Genomic DNA, 23,034 nt, shown 5'->3' with positions numbered 1-23,034 from the left:
TCATTATTTTAATCATAGTTAGGTTATTTTATAATTTATTATTTGAGATGAGTAATGATATAATTTCTTAAAATATCAAAACCCCACTTTCGTTGATTAAAACACATTTCTACTCTTCCATTCTTTCTTCAACGTCGTCGTCATCTACTGCCTTCCCACGCAATCTCTCTTTAACATCATCCTTAACGGCATCGTTGAATTTCCGTTATCCGTAACTTTAATAACGACTTTCTCAATATATCCCGCGCCGACATCATTGCTATCTCCTGTCTTCTCATTCGATCATTTTACTCCTTACCAACATAATTAACATAATTTTTTTTTACTCCTTACCAACATAATTTTTTTTACTCCTTACCAACATAATTAACTATCTTTATTTAATTACATGATGAAACATATATTTATATGTAAAATATAATATAATAAAATAAATCTATTCAGAATACTTAAAAGTATAATTAAAATAAAAAATATATAAATATAATAGTAAAATTTATACTCTAAACAAGTGAACATATCTTTTGTCAATATAACTTTAACGACTTTCTCAATATATCCCGCGCCGACATCATCGCTATCTCCTGTCTTCTCATTCGATCATTTTACTCCTTACCAACATAATTAACTATTACTTTAGTTATTAAATTTTTTTAAAAAAAATATATCTTTATTTAATTACATGATGAAACATATATTTATATGTAAAATATAATATAATAAAATAAATCTATTCAGAATACTTAAAAGTATAATTAAAATAAAAAATATACAAATATAATAGTAAAATTTATACTCTAAACAAGTAAACAAATCTTTTGTCAAACATAAATTATTTAAAAAATATAATAAATTGTTAAAATAATGACAAAAGTTTAAAATGATAAAATCCAACTTTCTTACAAGTATTTTTTATAGTATTTTTATTCTTTTAATTTATTTGTACTTTATTATTTAATTAATAATTAAATAAATTATTTTCATGAGAAATTTTTTTTGTATTATTTTAAAGAAGAAATATATGGTCCTAACTATCAAAAAAATAAATAAATAATATATTTTGTAGAGATCCTCAGTTTTAAAAATATAAATACAAATAAGTTATAATTTATTTTATAAAATTAGAATTCCTTATTTTTAGAAAATTTATTTTTATTATCGGATAATTGAACTAATTTTATAATAATTTAAATTTAATCAAATCCATATTATTATTATTATTATTATTATAAACATTGTATATAATTTCCATAAGTATTAAATTGCATTATAAATTTATATATATTATATTCATTGCATTACTATTATTATTACTATTATTACGTTTATTATTATTATTATTACATGATCATCATTACTATTTCTAGTATTATTATTACTATTATTAATTATGAAGCATGGAAATCAAAGGCGGTTTATATTTTTCATTGAGATATATATTATTATTATCATTGTGCATATATATATATATAAAGTGTATTTATCTAATAAAGGAAGCCAAAGGCGGCTTGCTAATTAATCATACATACATACTATATATATATATGCGAGAGAAAAGGAAAAAGAAAACGGGTGAGAGAAGAACGTAACCGCGAAAGACCGTAAACCCATCAAATTTCCGACTTTGATTTCTTGCAATTCGTAATTCCAATAAAAAATCTAATTTGGTAAAAGTATTCGTATCCTCTTCTTCTATATGTTGGCACCACTTTTGACCGGTAGAAGTTGATGGTGACGTAGCTCCTCTACCCCTTGAGTTTGACCAACTGGAGTTTTAGGAGGCATAGACGATTCTGGACATTTTCTTCTTCGATAGCTCAGTCAAAAAGTTTCTCCGGAGCTTCGAATATTTTGATTCCATACAAAGGTATGGTTTTGGTTTCTCGTAGTTAATGTTTAATGTCACGTGAAAACTTAGGCTAGAAGACCTTAAGATAGGAATGAAATGAATGAATAATTGATGGATTGTGTATTTGGTATAAAATGTGAGGTTTATCTGTTGTCAATAATTTCTTGTTGAAGTTGGTCGGTTTGGAAAAAGATTTAATATTGGTATTTGTTTGATTTTGAAATAATTTGTTACTGGAAATTATTTGAATGACTGAGAGGTGTTTGGTTGGATAGTTGGGACCCTTGAAGGGTGGCAGAAATTTGACTCTTAGAGGAGATATTGCCAAAATTTCTATAAGAATTGGAGTTTTGATTTGAGGTATTATTTTAAAAGGGAAAGAGATTATTATGTGGCTTGTGTAGTTGAGACTATTTATTGACCCTCTGTCGCAAGATGTGACCGGGCACTTTAACTCTCCGGATTTCCCCATGGGCATGCATATATATATATATATATATATATATATATATATATATATATATATATTAAATATTATATTTGAGCTAGGAGTTCATCTCCATGGAATACTATATTATTGAGCTTGGAGTTCGACTCCATGGAATACTATATTATTAAGCTTGGAGTTTAACTCCATTGAATACTATGTTATAGAGCTTGGAGTGTGACTCTATGGAATATTATATTTGAGCTTGGAGTTTAACTCCATGGAATATTATTGAGCTTGGGGATGCGCACACAGAGGGATTGTCCAATGGTTAACTACCAGGACATGTCGAGTTAGCTGTATAACCGACAGATGAGACTCATCAGCCATAGGACAGGCATACATCATATGCATTTGTTTGCTTTGTTTGAGTGTGCATTGTTTTAGTTTGCTTAACTGTTAAATTCTGCTTATCTGCTACTTGTTCTACTTGCTGTAAATGCTTCTCTATTTGTGTTTTCCTTGTCTGTAAAGTTTGTCTATGCAACTAAGAGGCCCCTTGTCTGGCGGAAGAATGACGAGGGTTGTTCCACCAGTGATTCGGAGGATTGGAGGAGACAGAACATGAAGTATTGGGTTAAAGTTAGATTCAGAACTAGAATACCTTAGACAATTTACCTAACTTCTGGTTTAGTTGAATTCTTAAGCTGAAATCTGAGTGTCAAAGTTCTAGGAATACCTCTGGCTCTCCCGGGACCTTTTATATTAACTATGCGGGCACCTTTACCATACTGAGAACCTCTGGTTCTCACCCCATATTATGTTGTTGTTTTGAGATGCAGATCGAGAGGCACCTCGTTGAGCGTCTGGAGACCCTCCATACAAGCGAAGAACTATCCTTTGGACTGTCATATTTTGTTTTATGCTACGTATATATGTTTATAGAATCTCCACATGTACATATTTGTGTTTTGTCCCTCCTAGAGGTTAACTTGGAGATACAGGTGTTTATTTTGTGGTTTGAGTTTTATTTTGGATTGTATATAGATATATATAATCACATACTCTGGCCAGCCTTAGCTTCACAGGTCGAGTCTAGAGCTTGCTATCTGTATTTGAAAATTCTGATATGTATATATTTTCAGTTTTCTTTTGATCTTACCTATCCATTTTATGAATATCCATGCGAGAGTCACACGATTTTTTATTTATCGTTCTTGTTTAGCTTATCCTTCAAGGATCCTAGATATAATTTCTTTCAACTATATTTATATGTCTTTTCTTTTAGAGATCGTAATAACTTGTCACTTCTGCTTTACGACTTAAGCGTAAGGCTCTGTGTAGTAGGGTGTTACATTATGGTATCAGAGCAGTTCATTCCTGTAGAGCCTGAGGGATGGACTTATTATGCTTTTGGGCATACTCTGGGTGTGTGTATGTGCTATTAGGATATCTTATTGATATATGTGGCATAAACGTTCATGAGCATGCATTCGGAACTTGAAGCATTAGACTTGCGATATTGAGACTGATCAACTTAATATCACTTGTTTGGTGTGTGAAGGGACCAGATGTCGACTCACAGACGTGGTCGCGGGCGAGGTAGAGGTAGGATAGGCACCGTTACTCCTGGCCCGGCAGGGAATGATCCAGTAGACTTCATGGCTGCCCTAGGAAATATGGCTGCGGCTATGCAGGCGACAGCCGAGGTACTGGGTAATCAGATAAACCAGGGTAATCACGGGAACAATAATGATGAGAACGGTCCTATGACACTTGCTACATTTCTAAAAGTTCACCCTCCGACCTTCAGGGGAACCTCAAATCCCACTGATGCAGACAATTGGATTCAGGCTATGGAACGGGCACTGCAGGCTCAACAGGTTCCTGAGGAGCAATGGGTTGAGTTTGGAACTTATCAGCTGCAGGGTGAGGCTCAGTATTGGTGGCAGGGGACACGACGTATTCTGCAGCCAGATGGCGCTGTGATTCCTTGGGAGGTTTTCCGAACAGAGTTCTATAAGAAATACTTTCCTAATTCAGCCAGAAATGCCAAGGAACTTGAATTGATGCAGTTAAAGTAGGGACAGATGACTGTTACTGAGTATACTAGCAGGTTTGAGGAGTTATGTCGCTTTTCTCGTATCTGTCACGGTGCACTTGAAGATTTTGCTGAATGGAAGTGTATTAAATATGAGGGAGGTCTTCAAAGCGATATTCTGAGCTTCATTGCCCCAATGGAGATCAGAGTGTTTTCTGAATTGGTGAATAAGAGTAGGGTGGCTGAGGATTGTCTGAGGAAGGCGACATCAGATAAGGGTAATCAGCGAGTTTTTGTTAGGAGAGATCAGGGAAGAAACTTCGCCCCTAGAGGACAAGATTTTAAGCGAGGCGGTTATACCCCACAACCACATTTGGGTCAGAATAACTTCCAGAGATTCAGTAATAACAACAGCCAGGAAAGAGGCAAAGGAAAGCAAGCTCAGACCCCACCGAATGATCTAACTTGTAGGAGGTGTGGAAAGTACCACCCGAATACTCCGTGCAGAGCTGGTTTAGGTGTATGATATTACTGTGGTGAAGCTGGACATTTATCTTGGAATTGTCTGGAAAAGAAGAAGAATCAAGAGGCTGGAAAGGCACATCATCAGGGACGCATGTTCACTATGATAGCGGATGGTGCTGGAAGCGCAGATACTCCGATTAGAGGTAATCACGAACTAGTAATAGAAATTTTTGACTGCCTTGCATAGTAAATAACACGTAGCATTCATTGTAGCACATTACCGAGTTGTGAGCATTGTAATCTTCAACTGAGCGATCGACCAATGACCTCCGAATAGTGAGACAGAACGATAGTTGGTCAACCTAGAAAAGTGACTAAATTCTTGGAGAATAATAATAAGAGTGGCGCAGCAGTAGTAGGTTGAACTATTTTGAGTATACAACTTAAGTTATACATAAGGAACCGGAAATGTTGAGAGCTGTGCGGGATAGTTACCTGAAACCCAGAGATGGTAAGTTACGAGGAAGAGACATGACATAGATTGAATCCGTAATTGATAATCGGTTAGGTGTCAAGAGAAAGAGTAAGTTGTGATAGATTTAGTGTCAGAGGCTGAACCAAGTTCGATTGTATTACGAAAGGTGACACCATTAGAATCGGCAGAACTTAGGAGCTAGATGAAGCGAGTATTAGGGACAGTAAACCTGTCGTTCTAATACCAGCCTGCCTTATAACCTTTCTGCATCGAGTCTATCTTGTATCTTCCACTTTGCGTAGACTTTTAAGCCATATCCTGGATTTGCAAACTAAGCGTGTCAAATCTTTCTGTTTTTCTTTGATATGTTTAAGAAGGGAAGTTACGTTAGTATGAATCTTTTTCATCTTATATCAATTTTCGAGGGCAAAAATTTTTATAAGATGGGTAGAATGTAGCGACCCTCAATTTTAAAAATATAAATATAAATAAGTTATAATTTATTTTATAAAATTAGAATTCCTTATTTTTAGAAAAATTATTTTTATTATCGGTAATTGAACTAATTTTATAATAATTTAAATTTAATCAAATCTATATTATTATTATTATTATTATTATTATTATTATTATTATTATTATTATTATAAACATTGTATATAATTGCCGTAAGTATTAAATTGCATTATAAGTTTATATATATTATATTCATTGCATTACTATTATTTTTACTATTATTACGTTTATTATTATTATTATTACATGAACATCGTTACTATTTCTAGTATTATTATTACTATTATTAATTATGAAGCATGGAAATCACAGGCGGTTTATATTTCTCATTTAGATATATATTATCATTATCATGGTGCATATATATATAAAGTGTATTTATCTAATAAAGGAAGCCAAAGGCGGCTTGCTAATTAATCATATATATATATATATATGATTAGCATATGCGAGAGAAAAGGAAAACGAAAACGGGAGAGAGAAGAACGTAACTGCGAAAGACCGTAAACCCATCAAACTTCCGACTTTGATTTCTTGCAATTCGTAACTCCAATAAAAAATCTAATCCGGTAAAAGTATTCGTATCCTCCTCTTCTATACATTGGCACCACTTTTGACCGGTAGAAGTTGATGGTGACGTAGCTCCTCTACCCCTTGAGTTTGACCAACTTGAGTTTTAGGAGGCATAGACGATTCTGAACACTTTCTTCTTCGATAGTTCGGTCAAAAAGTTTCTCCGGAGCTTCGAATATTTTGATTCCATACGAAGGTATGGTTTTGGTTTCTCGTAGTTAATATTTAATGTCACGTGAAAACTTAGGTTAGAAGACCTTAAGATAGGAATGAAATGAATGAATAATTGATGGATTGTGTATAGGTATAAAATGTGAGGTTTAGCTGTTGTCAATAATTTGTTGTTGAAGTTGGTCGGTTTGGAAAAAGATTTAATATTGGTATTTGTTTGATTTTGAAATAATTTGTTACTGGAAATGATTTGAATGACTGAGAGGTGTTTGGTTGGATAGTTGGGACCCTTGAAGGGTGGCAGAAATTTGAGTCTTAGAGTTGATATTGCCAAAATTTCTATAAGAATTGGAGTTTTGATTTGAGGTATTATTTTAAAAGGGAAAGAGATTATTATGTTGCTTGTGTATTTGAGACTATTTATTGACCCTCTGTCGTAAGATGTGACCGGGCACTTTAACTCCCCAGATTCCCCCATGGGCATGCATATATATATATATAAATATTAAATATTATATTTGAGCTTGGAGTTCGTCTCCATGGAATACTATATTATTGAGCTTGGAGTTCGACTCCAAGGAATACTATATTATTGAGCTCGGAGTTTAACTCCATTGAATACTATGTTATAGAGCTTGGAGTGTGACTCCATGGAATATTATATTTGAGCTTGGAGTTTAACTCCATGGAATATTATTGAGCTTGGGGATGCGCACACAGAGGGACTGTCCAATGGTTAACTACCAGGACATGTCGAGTTGGCTGTATAACCGACAGATGAGACTCATCAGCCATAGGACAGGCATACATTATATGCATTTGTTTGCTTTGTTTGAGTGTGCATTGTTTTAGTTTGCTTAACTGTTAAATTCTGCTTATCTGCTACTTGTTCTACTTGCTGTAAATGCTTCTCTATTTGTGTTTTCCTTGTCTGTAAAGTTTGTCTATGCAACTAAGAGGCCCCTTGTCTGGCGGAAGAATGACGAGGGTTATTCCACCAGTGATTCGGAGGATTGGAGGAGACAGAACGTGAAGTATTGGGTTAAAGTTAGATTCAGAACTAGAATACCTTAGACAATTTACCTAACTTCTGGTTTAGTTGAATTCTTAAGCTGAAATCTGAGTGTCAAAGTTCTAGGAATGCCTCTGGCTCTCCCGGGACCTTTTATATTAACTATGCGGCCACCTTTACCATACTGTGAACCTCTGGTTCTCACCCCATATTATGTTGTTGTTTTCAGATGCAGATCGAGAGGCACCTCGTTGAGCGTCTGGAGACCCTCCATACAAGCGAAGAACTATCCTTTGGACTGTCATATTTTGTTTTATGCTACGTATATATTTTGTGTTTTGTCCCTCCTAGAGGTTAACTTGGAGATACAGGTGTTTATTTTGTGGTTTGAGTTTTATTTTGGATTGTATATAGATATATATAATCACATACTCTAGCCAGCCTTAGCTTCGCAGGTCGAGTCTAGAGCTTGCTATCTGTATTTTGAAATTCTGATACGTATATAATTTCAGTTTTCTTTTGATCTTACCTATCCATTTTATGAATATCCATGCGAGAGTCACACGATTTTTTATTTATCGTTCTTGTTTAGCTTATCCTTCAAGGATCCTAGATATAATTTCTTTCAACTATATTTATATGTCTTTTCTTTTAGAGATCGTAATACCTTGTCACCTCTGCTTTACGACTTAAGCGTAAGGCTCTGTGTAGTAGGGTGTTACATTATGGTATCAGAGCAGTTCATTCCTGTAGAGCCTGAGGGATGGACTTATTATGCTTTTGGGCATACACTGGATGTGTGTATGTGCTATTAGGATATCTTATTGATATATGTGGCATAAACGTTCATGAGCATGCATTCGGAACTTGAAGCATTAGACTTGCGATATTGAGACTGATCAACTTAATATCATTTGTTTGGTGTGTGAAGGGACCAGATGTCGACTCACAGACGTGGTCGCGGGCGAGGTGGAGGTAGGATAGGCACCGTTACTCCTGGCCCGGCAGGGAATGATCCAGTAGACTTCATGGCTGCCCTAGGAAATATGGCTGCGGCTATGCAGGCGACAGCTGAGGTACTGGGTAATCAGATAAACCAGGGTAATCACGGGAACAATAATGATGAGGACGGTCCTATGACACTTGCTACATTTCTGAAAGTTCACCCTCCGACCTTCAGGGGAACCTCAAATCCCACTGATGCATACAATTGGATTCAGGCTATGGAACGGGCACTGCAGGCTCAACAGGTTCCTGAGGAGCAATGGGTTGAGTTTGGAACTTATCAGCTGCAGGGTGAGGCTCAGTATTGGTGGCAGGGGACACGACGTATTCTGCAGCCAGATGGCGCTGTGATTCCTTGGGAGGTTTTCCGAACAGAGTTCTATAAGAAATACTTTCCTAATTCAGCCAGAAATGCCAAAAAACTTGAATTGATGCAGTTAAAGCAGGGACAGATGACTGTTACTGAGTATACTAGCAGGTTTGAGGAGTTATGTCGCTTTTCTCGTATCTGTCAAGGTGCACTTGAAGATTTTGCTGAATGGAAGTGTATTAAATATGAGGGAGGTCTTCGAAGCGATATTCTGAGCTTCATTGCCCCAATGGAGATCAGAGTGTTTTCTGAATTGGTGAATAAGAGTAGGGTGGCTGAGGATTGTCTGAGGAAGGCGACATCAGATAAGGGTGATCAGCGAGTTTTTGTTAGGAGAGATCAGGGAAGAAACTTCGCCCCTAGAGGACAAGATTTTAAGCGAGGCGGTTATACCCCACAACCACATTTGGGTCAGAATAACTTCCAGAGATTCAGTAATAACAACAGCCAGGAAAGAGGCAAAGGAAAGCAAGCTCAGACCCCACCGAATGATCTAACTTGTAGGAGGTGTGGAAAGTACCACCCGAATACTCCGTGCAGAGCTGGTTTAGGTGTATGCTATTACTGTGGTGAAGCTGGACATTTATCTTGGAATTGTCTGGAAAAAAGAAGAAGAATCAAGAGGCTGGAAAGGCACATCATCAGGGACGCATGTTCACTATGATAGCGGATGGTGCTGGAAGCGCAGATACTCCGATTAGAGGTAATCACGAACTAGTAATAGAAATTTTTGACTGCCTTGCATAGTAAATAACACGTAGCATTCATTGTAGCACATTATCGAGTTGTGAGCATTGTAATCTTCAACTGAGTGATCGACCAATGACCTCCGAATAGTGAGACAGAACGATAGTTGGTCAACCTAGAAAAGTGACTAAATTCTTGGAGAATAATAATAAGAGTGGCGCAGCAGTAGTAGGTTGAACTATTTTGAGTATACAACTTAAGTTATACATAAGGAACCGAAAATGTTGAGAGCTGTGCGGGATAGTTACCTGAAACCCAGAGATGGTAAGTTACGAGGAAGAGACATGACATAGATTGAATCCGTAATTGATAATCGGTTAGGTGTCAAGAGAAAGAGTAAGTTGTGATAGATTTAGTGTCAGAGGCTGAACCAAGTTCGATTGTATTACGAAAGGTGACACCATTAGAATCGGCAGAACTTAGGAGCTAGATGAAGCGAGTATTAGGGACAGTAAACCCGTCGTTCTAATACCAGCCTGCCTTATAACCTTTCTGCATCGAGTCTATCTTGTATCTTCCGCTTTGCGTAGACTTTTAAGCCATATCCTGGATTTGTAAACTAAGCGTGTCAAATCTTTCTGTTTTTCTTTGATATGTTTAAGAAGGGAAGTTACGTTAGTATGAATCTTTTCCATTTTATATCAATTTTCGAGGGCAAAAATTTTTATAAGATGGGTAGAATGTAGCGACCCTCAATTTTAAAAATATAAATATAAATAAGTTATAATTTATTTTATAAAATTAGAATTCCTTATTTTTAAAAAAATTATTTTTATTATCGGTAATTGAACTAATTTTATAATAATTTAAATTTAATCAAATCCATATTATTATTATTATTATTATTATTATTATTATTATTATTATTATTATAAACATTGTATATAATTGCCGTAAGTATTAAATTGCATTATAAGTTTATATATATTATATTCATTGCATTACTATTATTATTACTATTATTACGTTTATTATTATTATTATTATTATTATTATTATTATTATTATTATTATTATTACATGAACATCATTACTATTTCTAGTATTATTATTACTATTATTAATTATAAAGCATGGAAATCACAGGCGGTTTATATTTCTCATTTAGATATATATTATCATTATCATTGTGCATATATATATAAAGTGTATTTATCTAATAAAGGAAGCCAAAGTCGGCTTGCTAATTAATCATACATATATATATATATATATATATATATATATATATATATATATATATATATATATATGATTAGCATATGCGAGAGAAAAGGAAAAAGAAAACGGGAGAGAAGAACGTAACCGCGAAAGACCGTAAACCCATCAAACTTCCGACTTTGATTTCTTGCAATTCGTAACTCCAATCAAAAATCTAATTCAGTAAAAGTATTTGTATCCTCCTCTTCTATACGTTGGCACCACTTTTGACCGGTAGAAGTTGACGGTGACGTAGCTCCTCTACCTCTTGAGTTTGACCAACTTGAGTTTTAGGAGGCATAGACGATTCTGGACACTTTCTTCTTCGATAGCTCAGTCAAAAAGTTTCTCCGGAGCTTCGAATATTTTGATTCCATACGAAGGTATGGTTTTGGTTTCTCGTAGTTAATATTTAATGTCACGTGAAAACTTAGGTTAGAAGACCTTAAGATAGGAATGAAATGAATGAATAATTGATGGATTGTGTATAGGTATAAAATGTGAGGTTTAGCAGTTGTCAATAATTTGCTGTTGAAGTTGGTCGGTTTGGAAAAAGATTTAATATTGGTATTTGTTTGATTTTGAAATAATTTGTTACTGGAAATGATTTGAATGACTGAGAGGTGTTTGGTTGGATAGTTGGGACCCTTGAAGGATGGCAGAAATTTGAGTCTTAGAGTTGATATTGCCAAAATTTCTATAAGATTTGGAGTTTTGATTTGAGGTATTATTTTAAAAGAGAAAGAGATTATTATGTGGCTTGTGTATTTGAGACTATTTATTGACCCTCTATCGCAAGATGTGACCGGGCACTTTAACTCCCCAGATTCCCCCATGGGCATGCATATATATATAAATATTAAATATTATATTTGAGCTTGGAGTTCGTCTCCATGGAATACTATATTATTGAGCTTGGAGTTCGACTCCATGGAATACTATATTATTGAGCTTGGAGTTTAACTCCATGGAATACTATATTATAGAGCTTGGAGTGTGACTCCATGGAATATTATATTTGAGCTTGGAGTTTAACTCCATGGAATATTATTAAGCTTGGGGATGCGCGCACAGGGGGACTGTCCAATGGTTAACTACCAGGACATGTCGGGTTGGCTGTAACAGCCCAGACCACCCGCTAGCACAATATTGTCCGCTTTGGCACACAAGGCCTCACGGTTTTGCCTTTGACGATAGGGATGCTAGCCGAAGCCCCCTACACTCACTCGTCAAAATGCGTCATGTTAGGGAGAGGTATCCACACCCTTATAAGGCATGCTTCGTTCCCCTCTCCAACCGATGTGGGCCTTACAATCCACCCCCTAAGGGAGTCCAGCGCCCTCGCTGGCACATCGATCCGGGTTCTGGCTCTGATACCATCTGTAACAGCCCAGACCACCCGCTAGCACAATATTGTCCGCTTTGGCACACAAGGCCTCACGGCTTTTCCTTTGACGATAGGGATGCTAGCCGAAGCCCCCTACACTCACTCGTCAAAACGCGTCATGTTAGGGAGAGGTATCCACACCCTTATAAGGCATGCTTCGTTCCCCTCTCCAACCGATGTGGGCCTTACATTGGCTGTATAACCGACAGATGAGACTCATCAGCCATAGGACAGGCATACATCATATGCATTTGTTTGCTTTGTTTGAGTGTGCATTGTTTTAGTTTGCTTAACTGTTAAATTCTGCTTATCTGCTACTTGTTCTACTTGCTGTAAATGCTTCTCTATTTGTGTTTTCCTTGTCTGTAAAGTTTGTCTATGCAACTAAGAGGCCCCTTGTCTGGCGGAAGAATGACGAGGGTTGTTCCACCAGTGATTCGGAGGATTGGAGGAGACAGAACATGAAGTATTGGGTTAAAGTTAGATTCAGAACTAGATACCTTAGACAATTTACCTAACTTCTGGTTTAGTTGAATTCTTAAGCTGAAATCTGAGTGTCGAAGTTCTAGGAATGCATCTGGCTCTCCCGGGACCTTTTATATTAACTATGTGGGCACCTTTACCATATTGAGAACCTCTGGTTCTCACCCCAAACTATGTTGTTGTTTTCAGATGCAGGTCGAGAGGCACCTCGTTGAGCGTCTGGAAACCCTCCATACAAGCGAATAACTATCCTTTGGACTGTCATATTTTGTTTTATGCTACGTATATATGTTTATAGAATCTCCGCATGTACATATTTGTGTTTTGTCCCTCCTAGAGGTTAACTTGGAGATACAGGTGTTTATTTTGTGGTTTGAGTTTTATTTTGGATTGTATATAGATATATATAATCACATACTCTGGCCGGCCTTAGCTTCGCAGGTTGAGTCTAGAGCTTGCTATCTGTATTTTGAAACTCTGATATGTATATATTTTCAGTTTCCTTTTGATCTTACCTATCCATTTTATGAATATCCATGCGAGAGTCACACGATTTTTTGTTTATCGTTCTTGTTTAGCTTATCCTTCAAGGCTCCTAGATATAATTTCTTTCAACTATATTTATATGTCTTTTCTTTTAGAGGTCGTAATACCTTGTCACCTCTGCTTTACGACTTAAACGTAAGGCTCTGTGTAGTAGGGTGTTACATATTTAAATAAATTAAATAAAATAAATAAAAAATACTTTTAAAAATATGCCATATTAGTTATACTGTTAATTGATAAAATTCGATTTCAATAATATACAAGTGTAATTATCCGTGCCATACACGTGATAAGATTGAAATTATAATTTTAAATTATTTTTTTAAAATTAATTTGAATTATAATAATTTGATTAATAAAAAAGTAATATGTTATGCATTGTTTGATTTTTTTTTATCTAGTGTTAATTGGATTAACTCTAAAATAGTTATTAATCGGTTTTAATAATCTACTTTCTTCAATAAATTAGACATATATACTGAATGTGATCATAAATAATATAGTAATAGTCAAATCCACCAACAAATTAAATATAAAGGCTATTAGCACTTATAAATCTATAAAATTGCACTGTCTTTGATTCGTGCAAGGGTGTATTTATCAACTAAACTTAAAATATGAACAAAAAATATTTATAAAATGGACCTAACATCACTTGAAAGAATCATGGAAAATAATGAACTTACCTTATCATCCATGAGAATCATTTCTATGTAAGTCGTCTTGTTCTTGTCAAATTTGGATGGGACTTTCCATAACCTTATAATTCTTATTAATTATATATTGTAATAATTAGCAAATATTTTCAATAGAGATACTTGCTACAATTAGGTAAAATTTATGCCATTATATTTTATTAACCTTTATGATTAATTCAATAGAGATACTTACTCAATATATATATTATCGACATTAGTTATATGCCAATATTTTTAAGAAAGAGCTAAAAGAGGAGATATATAAATATATATAATATTATTGCTATATAGAAAGCATACATAAATTGCTATATTTTTTTTATTATATTATACAATTTAAAATTATAGTATCATGTTATTATTAATTCTAGATACTTACTATAATTATATCAAATTTAATTATGACTCTAAATAAACAAAATAGATAGCATTCAATATTATTTTTTTCTTTTTTACATTAATATTTATTGTAAATATAAAAAGTGAAATAATTAATGAAAAATATGAGCAGAAAATAAAACATATTAATTAAAATTCAATTTGTTATCTAATTAATCTTGTGTCATACGATATAACTTTACGAAAATTTTATGAATCACAACCTTTTTTTTACAAAAAAAAAACACGATATGTAACCTTTAGTAGTACAAAAATAATTATAAGAATTAATTATTGATATTGATATTAATCACAATTGATTATTGATACCCTAATTTTTTTAAAATATATTTTACCTTTTTAAAATATAATTCATGTAACGTGTAGACCTTTTTATTATTATTATTATCAAATTAAATGGGTCACTATTAATATGTGCATTAACTATCTCCTAATAAAATCATTGCACTTGAATGAGAATTAGAATTATATCAATTGATATAATTAGAATGATTAAAAATATCGATGATTGATAAGTAGTTTAATAACGCATTAAATATTGATTTGATATAATTATAATGAAAATATTTTCTTAAATTAATATAATCATGCATTATTCATGAGCTAATTGTAATATAATTAGAATAAATTTATTTGAGAGAAAACAAAAGTTCATGTGTAATTTCTAAAAATTATAATAATTTTTTTATTTATGTATACGTATATATTAATTTTGTTAAATAATTATATATATATATATATATATATATATATTACGCTAGTTTTTCTTAATATATATACATATACATAAATAATTATATACATATACATAAATCAAAAAATATATGAATTATATTTTGTTAAATTTCATGTTACCGTTTATTAAAAATATTTAAATTACATATATTAATTATTTTTTGTTATAATTATTTCATTTTATATATATGATTATTTTTTATTCAACAATCGTGCAATAATTTTTTTTTTATATCCATATATATTCCTCAATCCCAGCTCCATTTTTTTTCTAATAGTAATGTTTAAATTTTTTTTTCCTTTTTTTCACACATCTTTCTTTTTTTAAATAGTGATGTTTTAATATTTTTTAAATACATTTTTTTAATAATTACATTACTAATCTAAAATATAAAATGAGAAGAAAAAGGTGATACATATATTCAAGAAAGAAAATAAACTTAAAAATTAGAAAAAAAAATTATATTAAAAACTGTAAAAATAATATATTCAAAAAGAATAGTCGTAATATATAAATTGAGTCAACAATTTAAATTTCTCTAAAACTAATTCAATCAAATACCAATATTAGAAATAAATTACTTAAATAATATTTAATCTATTCTACTCCTTAGACACGTATAGATTAGAGTCATTCTCATAACGATAACCAACTGAAACAACATCGTAAGTTCAAACATTTAGAATTCGTACAAATTCAGACCATTTTCTTGTTCTTTGAAAACCTTCTGTATCCCTGATAGAGTTGAATCGCAATTCCTTTTATGGAAAAAGAGTTATGGATGTGGCTTTGATGTGTTAGAGACCAAAATTCGGAAGTCACTATTTATATCTGAGTGTGACACCCATTAAACCCTAAAGCCAAATAAAATAGTATCTCTGGTTTTATTCTCATTTAATTCTACATCAAAAGTAATAATGACTTATTTAATTCAGCATTTATGATAATAAATGAGATGACCATTATATAAGTCATTTAATGTAAAATAGCTTAATTTACTATTAGGCCAATTTGGCTAAACTTCTTAAATAAGTTCTTTTAAAAAATGAGCTTAAAATATAAGGACTTTTATTAATAACAACTTTTAAATAAGTTATTTTGTGTTTGGAAAGTTATTATAGAAGTCCTTATTTTAAAGTTGTGCATTAAATAGGAGTGATAAAATAGTTTTTGAAAATAGAAGAAGTCACATTTTTTAACTTCTTCAAAAGCTCTTAAATAACTTTTTGAAAAGTTAAAAGTTTATCTAAAAAATTGTACCAAACACTATTAATGTAACTTTTTATAAGTCAAAAGCTAAAAAAAAGTAGCTTTTGGAGTTTCCTAATCATTCAATTTGAGTTACAATTAATTGATTGATAGAAATTATAATAAATTATATGATATTTAAATAATTAACCAAATCAATTAGTTGATAGAATTAATTTATTATAATAAATTGAATTTAATGAGTTAAAAGAAATAAATCGAAAAATACCATCAGAAACATGCCACGACAGTTTTATCATTAAATGCAGAAATTTAATTTTTATATAATAGAATAGATATTTACAGATTATTATATTAAACTTAGATAAAAAAATACACTAAACAAAATAAAAGTATCAATGGTAAAATATAACATAAAAAATCACTTAAAATTAAAAAAGAACCTGTGATGAATTATAATAAATCTATATATGAGAAGTATAAGTAAAATAAATAATTAAAAATAAAGTAAAAATAGCAATTAAAAAAAGTAAAATAAGATAGAAAAGATAAGGTGTGGAGTAGATAAAAAATGTATTGCAATAGAAGATTAATATAATTAATTAATAGAAAGGATGAAAGAGAAAAATCAAAATACAATCTTATTAAAAAAATTTCAAAAAAAATATTTTAAAGAAGAACCTATTAATTAACTTCTATAATAATATTACAAAAAATTTAAATTATCTTTAAATAAAATAATAATACCCTTAAGAATTATTAATCAAAATAAAGAAAACAAGAATTAATATAAAATAAAATTATAGAAAAATATTAGCAAAATTAAGATAAAAAAATAAAAAAATTATAAATATTTTACGTGAAGTATAGAATAGAGATGGAGAAAAGGGATATATAAAATAATAAGATAATAAATTGAATTAATTGAGATCATTTATTTCATTGCTTTATATATTATTTATTAAATAATTTAATATTTATCTCGATCAAATTAAATAATAAATTAGTTATAATTAATTTGGTTTAATGAATCAAAAAAAATTTCAAATAATTTGATATTTACTCTAATTAAATTAAATATTTGAAGTTATGATTAATGTAATTTAATGAATCAAATAAAATATTAAATAATAAAATATTTATTCTAATCAAATCAAATTACATAATTGATTAGTTATAATTTATACAATTGAATGAATCAAAACACATTAAATTGAAAAATAATTTAGTTAATTTGTGTCTTAAGGACACATTTTAAAAATATTTATTTTTCAACAAATTTTATAAAATATTTTTTATAATATTTTTAACCTATGGTCTAAAGACACAATTATAATAACCTATTAAAAAGTACTTAATTAGTCAATACAAATAATTAGTGTAATTGATTTAGTTCAATAAATTAAAAGAAATAAATGTGAAAGGAAGAGATAAAGAGAAAGTGAAATTATAAAAACGTGTAGCCATTAAAAAGCAATAAAAAAGTCCCTTTTAGTTTTTTATTTTTTAATTATTAATTTATTAAAATTAATTTCACAACATTTATTATATGTTATTCATCTTACAGATTAATACAATCAATTAATTGATATTAATTATCGATAATTAATTTTAACTGATATAACTCATTTCGCTATACGTTCTAAATAAATAATTAAAAATGCACGTCTCAATTTTTTGTTAAAATAGAATAAAATAAATTACATAAATTGAGTAGATATAAATATGAAAATTATAAAATTTTATTAACAACTCAAATCAATTAGTACTATAAAACTAAATTTAATGTCTATTTTAAAAATAATTACTGACCTTTTATTCTTTTAATTATTAATAATTTAAATAAAGTAATACCCTATAACTTATTTTGTTATCTATTTTAAGTAATTACTAACATTCTATTTTTTTTAATTAACTATTTGTCTTATTTATTATTTATGCTTTCAATGAATTATATTAATAAATAAATAAACTAAATCAACTCCGGTTATACTTGGACTATTCAACAATTCAATATAATCTTTTTAATTTGGAATTAACTACTAATGATAGAAAATAAAAAATTTAGAGTAATTAAATGTTATGAACATTAATTATTATTATGAAATAACCTAAAATCATAATGAAATTTATTTTTAAAGAAATAATCAAGTATTATTGTTAATTATGAAATAACCTAAAATCATAATGCATTTTATTTTTAAAGAAACAATCATCCATTAATATGTATAAATAGAAACATCGTCAAAATGCTTTGATTAAAAATATAAGGGGTTAATTACTATTCATTATTAATAATATATCGATTATACCAAAAAATAAAAATATAATTTTCTACATTTACACCATTAGAATAATTACCATCATGAGTAAAATATTGTAAAAAAAAAAATAAAATTGCATACATAGTGAATTTAAAAAATAAATATCGTTAAGTAATTATGTTTTTTTAATAAATAGTAAAAAATTAAATATCATAAACTATATTCTTTCAAAAGTAACCCTTTTAAGTTGTTATGTTTGGCATGCATGGTTTATTTGTATATAATTTAAATTGACATTATTTTTAATTATAACAATTATTTATCCTTAATAATTATTGTTAGAATTTAATAATTTATCATGCCTTACAATAATTATCTATAAAAAAACATATATATATCCTGAAAAAATTATTAAATAAATTTATTTTTTTACCCTATTTTCACATTAAAAATTTTTTTGTTATGTTTTTTTAATTGTTATTATGTTATTAGAATTGTTAAATAATATTTAAAAAATTCTTTAAAAATAGAAATAGCGATGACACCTTGAATAATTAATTCAATAGAATTAAATTTAAACAAATAAGATGATTCAATCAATTATACAAATAATAGCATATTTATAAATATTAATAATGAAAATCGTCTCACTAATTTAAATGATCAATACAATAATTATATGAAAAAATAACTAATTACATAATTGCATAATTTTCAAGATTCTATATAGTTGAATCTAGTGGACAAATAAAAAATATCTATATGATAATATTCTAATATTTTAGCATATTATAAATCATATTATAAATTTATATATCATATTATAATTTTAAGTCAACTTCTTAAACACATTATAACATAAACCATCTAAAAAGATACACCAAATTAACGAATATCACATGGATCACAACATACACTCTAAATTGTCACGATATTTCAAATAAAAAGAGCATCAATACAGAAAAATCAATGAATATAACTAAAATAAAGAGCAACAAAGAGACACACACAAAAAATAATAATAAAACAGAATCAATAAAATCATTAACATATAAACCACATACACAAACAATGTATATATTAATTGTGAATCACAAAAAAAAAGACAATATATATATATATATATATATATATATATATATATATATATATATGTGAATTGAAGTACACATGATAAAATAGAATATTACAAAATAAAATTATAGTAAGATTATTTAAAAGTAACATAAAGATGACACATCTTTTTTGTTAATTAGAAGCTAAAAGAAAAAAAGTATGCGCCTAATAATAAGCAATTAAAATAAACAAAAATAAAAAAATAAATGTATAAATAAAGATAAAAAAACAAAAATTAAATAAATTATAAAAATTGTACCTTAAACACAGGAGAGAAAAAGAGAGGAAAAGAGGGAGGAAGGGAGAAAGAGAGACAGAAAAGAGAGCGAATGAGTAAAAAATATTTAATCTTGTATAAATAGATAGTATTAAGAAAAATAAACTAATTAAATTAATTCATATATTTCATTATCATATTTATTATTTATTAAATAATTTGATATTTATTCCAATCAAATCAAATAATTAGTATAATTAACCAAATTAATTAATTGATATAATTAATTATAATTAATCAATTCATATAAATTATAATAAATGGTGAAATTTGAATGTCTAATCAAATTAATTAATTGATATAATTAATTAATTATAATTGATTTGCTTTAACGAATTAAATGAAATAAATAAGGAAACATCTCAAGAGCATGTCACATCAGTTTCATCATTAAGTGCAAAAATTTGATTTTTATATAATAGAATAAATAGAATAGATAGATAATAAAGATATTTTCTTAAATTAGTATAATTATGTATTATTCATTAAATATTAATTATAATATTATAATATAATTATAATAAAGATATTTTTCTAAAATAAATTTATTTAGAAAAATATAAATTGGTTATTAATAACCGGTGCCATAATCATATAATTATCATATTATTATTATTATTATTATTATTATTATTATTTTTAATTGATAATTGATAAGTAGTTTAATAATGCATTAAATATTGATTTTATATAACTATAATAAAGATATTTTCCTAAATTAGTATAATTATACATTATTACTTAAATTCTAATTATAGTATAATTATAATAAAGATATTTTTATAAAATATACTTAGAAGAGAAAATAGTGCATTCATTTTGGCGGGAAAATGGATTCATGAGGAATCGACACCTCACTTCCATTAGCTGGGAAAAAACCCAGTTTTAGTATATTAAGTAGATAATAGATACACATTCTTAAGAAGCATAAATTTTGATAATAAATTAATACTCAACAAAACCATTAAATATGAAAATATTAAATTGTGACAAGAAGGGTAAATAAATAGGTCAAACTGAAAAGTTATAACTTCCTAAAAAAGTTTATAACGTTTTGTTCATCATTAAGTATCTATAAATACTTAAGGACCAATCTTTTATAAAGCATAACCATTAAAAGCACAACAAAAATAAAATTTTCATATCAAATTAAACATCATGAAAATCCTTTTCTATTTCTCCATCCTCTTACTTTCTCTTTCCGTTAGTTTTGGTATACATCAAATCCATAAAATTCAATGTATTGTTTTGAATAATTATCTTGTGATGATTTTTGTTTCTTGGTTAATAATAGTGTATTATATGTCTAAATATTTGTAGGAAATAACCCATTGCGAAATGTAACACCACCAACCAAATTTTGTCTTGCACCAGTAGGCACCAGTTATTGTCTTCCACCTTCAAAACCAGATGCATGCAATGAAAGGTGCAAATTTTTTCTTGGTAAATCAGATGTCAAAGGACTATGTGATAAATTAACAAAAGAATGCGTTTGTATTTATTCACCACCATGTAAGCAGTGACAGGAGTATGTGATCGAGCAGTCACATACATAGTTCACCTTTTTCTTTGTGGGAGTATATGTATTCTCCTTCTACTAAGTAAAATAATGGTAAACCAAATAAGACATCAAGCAAATAAATAAAGTGCATGATTGTACTGTTATTTTCTATTTATCAAATAATAATAAAATAGTGGTTCTATATTATTTATCAATTACTCCTGGCCTTTTTTTTCCAAATAAAAATCTATGTTTTATGTTTATTGAGCTTTCTCATTAATAGAGTCTTTTTTATAATAAAAATAAAAATATATGGTCCTAACTATATATATGTTACTGTTAATAGATACAAAATGCTGCAAATTGCGCTAGTTAATTATTTATATCTAAGGTCATATTTAGATTTTGTTTGACATGTAACACATTATTGTTAAGTAAGTTTATTCACAGGAATAGGTATCGTTGGTTATTATAATTTGGGATAAAAATTAAAAGTATCTTAACATTTTTTTAATATCGATTTTAATATTAAATTTAGCATTTTAAAATTATTTTTTTAATTTTTGGATTAAATTATCTTTCTGATTGTTACTAATAGTCATAGAATTTAAAATAAGACAAAAACTCACATGCAATTATATTCATGTGAAGTTGATTGTTGAGAGCCGTTAGACAATTTAACTTATTTACATAAATTATCATCTAACGCCCCGTTCTCATCTATCAACATCACATGTGTCTTCACGTGAAGTTGTTATTTGAGAATCATTAGATTATTTGACAAGTTTGATTAAATCATTATCTGACGATTCTCAACTATCCACTTCGCATAAAGACATCTACATGTGAGTATTCACTAACAAACGAATAAATAAGTAAATGGCATCATCATTATCTTCTTCCCCTTTTGTTCCTATGAACCAAACCCTAATCATTATCTTTCTCATCGCATTTCACAACACAACAAGAGTGTACTAAACCAAACCCTAATTGTCTCTTCTTTGCATTATTGTTTTTCCTTTTTATGCAGCTTTAATATTCGTTTCTATTATCACAGCCTTGAGTACAGATAGGTCGTATGAACTATGAAGAGAAAAAAAGATATGTCTTGTTATATACTCATTTCTAATAATAATAATAATAATAATAATAATAATTTCGGATTAGCAAACTTTGTATCAAAACAAAAAATAACAAATGTGTTAGCATTTAAGGTAACGTACCTCAATATATAATATCATAGTTTTGTTGCATTTAATTACTGATTTAGAAACCTAATGTTAGTTCCTCTCATCAATAGGAAGAAATTTTCAAGAGGTACCAATGAACATAAACATTTTAATTTTTGAGGAGTAGTTAGGTAGGATGTTATGCGTGCATGAGAGCGGCAAAAGATAGTAACATTGCAACAGAGATAGCAAGGGAGCTTGGCGAGATGGCATAAGAGCCAACGACGGAGAAGGTGAGAGACAGTGAGCCAACGACAAAAAAGGTTAAGGCTTCAGGTAGACGACGATGGCATCGCAAATGGAAAGGGTGTTGAGTTGTGCAGTGCTTCTAATGGTGG

The 23,034-nt window shown here is 29.5% G+C and overlaps 1 long non-coding RNA gene across 1 annotated transcript; it reads left to right on the top strand.

Annotated features, from left to right (window-relative positions):
- The first annotated feature begins 21,019 nt into the window (after positions 1-21,019).
- Positions 21,020-21,682, top strand: LOC112740532 (uncharacterized). Its single transcript, XR_003171209.3, has 2 exons — positions 21,020-21,179; positions 21,287-21,682. It is a non-coding gene; the product is annotated as an uncharacterized lncRNA (long non-coding RNA).
- Positions 21,683-23,034: the final 1,352 nt, after the last annotated feature.

The sequence above is a fragment of the Arachis hypogaea genome, chromosome 14 (genome assembly GCF_003086295.3).
Source record: "Arachis hypogaea cultivar Tifrunner chromosome 14, arahy.Tifrunner.gnm2.J5K5, whole genome shotgun sequence".
Classification (NCBI taxonomy): Eukaryota; Viridiplantae; Streptophyta; class Magnoliopsida; order Fabales; family Fabaceae; genus Arachis; species Arachis hypogaea.
This window is presented reverse-complemented; position numbering and strand designations above follow the sequence as displayed.